Raw genomic sequence first — 4,149 nt, 5'->3', positions numbered from 1 at the left:
TCCCAAAGTGCTAGGATTACAGGTGTGAACCACCGCGCCTGGCCCCGTCTTTTATTTTGTTATTGTTTAGTTTTAAGACTTCTTCATATATTTTGCATAACATTCCTTTGTCAGTAATATGGTTTGGCTCTGTGTTCCTACCCAAATCTCCTGATGAATTATGATCTTCCGTATTGGAGGAGGGGCTTGGTGCTTGGTGCTTGGTGGGAGGTAACTGAATCACAGGGAAAGGTTTCCCCCTTGCTGTCCTCATGATAGTGAGTGAATTCTCATCTGGTTTTTCAAAAGTGTGTGGCACTTTCCCTCCTTGCTCTCTCTCTCTCTTCCCTACCTGCTGGCCATGTGAAAATGTGCTTGCTTCCCTTTTACTTTCCACCATGATTGCAAGTTTCCTGAGGCCTCCCAGCCATGCTTCCTGTACAGCCTGTGGAACTCTGTGCCAGTTAAACCTCTTTTCTGTATAAATTACCCAGTCTCGGGTAGTTCTTTATAGCAATGTGAGAACAGACTAATATAATTAAATATGTCTTTTACAAATATTTTCTTGGTGTCTGTAGCTAGTCTTCTCATTTTCTTGACAGTGTCTTTTGCAGAACAAAAGTTTTTAATTTTAGTGAAATACAGTTTGCTTTTTCATGGACCATGCCTTTGGTATTGTTGTATGTAAAATGTTGACATGGGAAACATTTCCTTGTTCCCCTTGCAGGGTGTGCAACAAGGGGAGTGGCTCACTTCTTCAGTGCCCCACTGCTGAAACCTCTGGGAGGAGAATGTAGATGGGCAGTTTGTGGGGCTCTATCTGCATAGCAGTGTCTAGGGGGGAATGCTTAAAGCTCCTGAAGCCTCAGTGGGCATGTGTTACAGTGTGCCCTTTCCGTTTAGCCATCCATATGTGGCTTGTGTCTATAAGCTCAATTAGACCCTCTGCCTCATTGCAAGAACAGAGGGCTTTCTGTATCCTGGGCTACTTGCCTTGGTGTACTGGAAGAATTATATCACATGTGAGCTTGGAGAATGAATGTAAGGTTTTATTGTGTGGAAGTAGTTCTCAGCAGATGGGAGAGCCAGAAGGGGATGTAGTGTGAAGGTGGTTTTCCCCCGGAGTCAGGCTGCTCAGCAGCCGGGCTCTCCTCTGACTGCCCCGGCAAACTCCATGTTGTTCCATTGGTGGATGGCCTGCCAACATCTGCTGATGTCTGCTGGTGTGTTCTTCCACTGGTGTGTTCCTCTTGACATTCAGCTGCTTGTGTCTCCGCCCACTAGGGTCTCGGGGTTTTTATAGGCACAGGATGGAGGCATGGTGGGCCAGGGTGGTCTTGGGAAATGCAACATTTGGGCACAAAAACAAATGCCTGTCCTTACCTAGGTCTGTGGGTGGAGCCCTAACCATGGGCCCTGCCCTTCTCTTCCCAGCCTTTCCCTGCCCCACTCCTATATCAATGTCGTTGCCAAATACAAGGTCATCTAGATTTTCTTTTGTGTTATCTCCTAGGAGTGTTCTGTTTTTGCATTTTACACTGAGGTCTGTGATCTCCTTTGAGCTAATTTTTGTGAAGGTTGTAAGATCTGTGTCCAGATATTTTTTTTTTCTATCGATCTGTTTGTTTCTTTTTTCCACCAATAAAATACTGTCTTGATAACTGCAGCTTTATAGTAAGACTTGAAGTACTGTAGTAGGCATTTTTTCTATAGTAAACAGTAGGCGTGTTTTAGAACCAAATATACCAGCTTTATATGTTTGTCAGAGCATTCTATTTTTTCTATATTAGGCATAATTTCTAAAACATCGTCAGGAATTCTTTCTAGACATTTTGAAAGACTTCACTGACTTTCTTATTATATAAAACAGCAATATAAATATCATCTCAGATACTTCTTTGTATATAGTCAGGATATATTCCTAAGACAAAATTCTAAGCATGATATTCCTTTGTATTTTCTTTTAGTTACTCTAATATTCCAGATTTTTAAACATTTAAACATGTAACTTTGCATGGGCACATAACATGAAGATATATATATATATTTATTTTTACAAATGCAAAACTGATTATTCCAGTACTGGCAAATTTTGAATCCCTTTTCTGTTGATTAAAATGCCAGCTTACACACTAAATGTCTATTTTAAGCCTGGCAAGCTTCTTTTTCATTAAAGTTACCACCTGTTTTTAAGCTTAAGCCATGTTGTTTTAAATACTATATATTTATATTGTTTTATAATGTGTGGTACTATCTCAGTTTTCTAAATCTTTCTAAGAATGATCTTCAATTTAGTCTCCTTCAGATCTAGGAGCCTTTGGGGAAGAGTATAGGGAGAATGGCTGCAGGGAATAACTTAAGAAGAGTTTCATTTCTTTCCTGTGCTCTACATAAAGCCTGATCCCTCCACCTCTCTTCTACTTCTGTAGTGCCCAACTTCAGACATCCTAGTATCTCTTTTTGGTCTGATTCCTATGTCTGAAACAAAGTTAACTATGCTTACTTCTAAGTTGGTGCTGAGCATGGTGCCAGGACTGAAACCTGGGACCTCTCAATACTACTCGGACTCCAGTATATTATTCTCAATGATACCACACTAATTCCTCATTTTTAGAGAATGGCAAACTTTCAACTTCCTGAAGTCAATATTTTTTCTTGGAAGTTATTTGGGGATGGGAAACAGAAGGCCTGAATTTGCTCTCTTACCCTCCTTTCAGTCCATTGCTGTCCCTGTTATGTCAAGCAGTAATTCTTTGAAAATTTCAGGAGATTAGTATCCTATTGTCACAGGATCTTTGAAGTCTTGCTTTTCTGACCTGAGACCTCTGGCTGGTGGTGCCTTTGCCTGAGTTTTTCTCAGGCTCGCTGGGCTGGTTCTGCCCACTCAGCCTCACAGGCTGTGCTCAGCTCACTCTACTGGCCTGGATCCCATGCCTGCCAAGGAAGAGTCAGGCATGGAGCAGTGAAGGATGTGTGAGCAAGTGTGGGCTCCAGATTCTGCGCAGTCAGACATGCTGGCTGCTGTAGCGGGGTGGGCAGCTCCAGTGCCAACATGGCTGTCAGCTCTCTGTGAGGCTGCAGCTGGATCAGGTGTACACAAGCAGCTTCCCCTGCTGGCTCCAGGACATGCAGTGGCACCTGGAAGCTTGGAGATGCCAGGTACTGCAGGACTCCAAAGAGGGAGTCACAGCTCTGACTCAGGGATCTCCCAAGTCTGGGATCCCTGAAGGGTCGCAGCTCTTCTCTCCTTCTCTTTGTCCACAAGGTGGTGAGCAAGTGCACGTTTCAGCCCTGTTTGTGTTCTAGCTCTTTTAACTCCACCATTTAGTGGGTCCTGAGTTCTTGCTCTGTGACCAGGAAGAATGGGGTACACAGACAAGTGGAGGATGAACAAGATGAAGGGAAGTTTTATTGAGCAATAGAACAGTTTGCGGGAGACCCACAGGGGGTAGCTCCTTTCCACAGCAGAGGGTTCTGATGAGTGTTCAGTTCCTATAGCAGAGAGAAGACCCTGGATTGGGAAGCTCCTCTCTGCAGGCAGGTCATCCCATTGTCTTCCCAGCTCTCAGCAGAGAGGAGACCCTGGAGTGGGTTGCTTCTCTCTATAGCTGGTAGTCCTGGTGACTCTGCAGGTCTCTGAAGCTCTCAGCAGATAGGAGGCCCTAGAGTGGGTAGCTCCTCTCTGCTGTTGGTCATCTTGACATCTCCTTCTATCAACAGTAAGGGTTGCTCTTCTCTGCAGTTGGTTGTCCAGTTATCTGCTCATGTCTGGCTGAGTCTGGGGCTTTTATGGGCCTCAGAGGGAAGGCATTACATGTCAATTTGTCTATGGGCAGCCATGGGCAGGCCCAGAAAAGGCATCACAAGTTCCCACTCTGGTTTGTGGGACTGGCAGCCTGACCCAGCCTTGAGGCTATTCCTGGCCTAAAAAAGGTGAGGCCTCTGTGGAGACCTGCCCCATTCCACCCAGGAATCTGTCTGCCTCCAGCTGTCCTTCATGGTGCCTAGGCTCCACCTGACTTTGCTCCAAAATTGGAGAAGGTGCAGAGAGCAGGGAGAAGCCAGGCAGCAGGAGCAGGCCTTCTGAGCCTGTGAGGGCATGAGGGTCTTCCTGGGTCCCCAAGTGTGTAGGGATGTGTAAGTCTGCAGCCAGGGTTTGGGCAGCTACAG

General features: G+C 45.2%; 1 long non-coding RNA gene across 1 annotated transcript in view; it reads right to left on the bottom strand.

The window, feature by feature from the left end:
- Positions 1–4,149, bottom strand: part of LOC105549605 — a 57,188-nt gene that overhangs the window by 39,145 nt on the left and 13,894 nt on the right. The window contains exon 3 of the long non-coding RNA XR_001007573.1: positions 2,521–2,527. This is a non-coding gene — a long non-coding RNA (uncharacterized LOC105549605). The remainder of the gene's footprint in view (positions 1–2,520; positions 2,528–4,149) is intronic.

This window comes from Mandrillus leucophaeus, unplaced genomic scaffold (assembly GCF_000951045.1).
Source record: "Mandrillus leucophaeus isolate KB7577 unplaced genomic scaffold, Mleu.le_1.0 Scaffold447, whole genome shotgun sequence".
Classification (NCBI taxonomy): domain Eukaryota; kingdom Metazoa; phylum Chordata; class Mammalia; order Primates; family Cercopithecidae; genus Mandrillus; species Mandrillus leucophaeus.
This window is presented reverse-complemented; position numbering and strand designations above follow the sequence as displayed.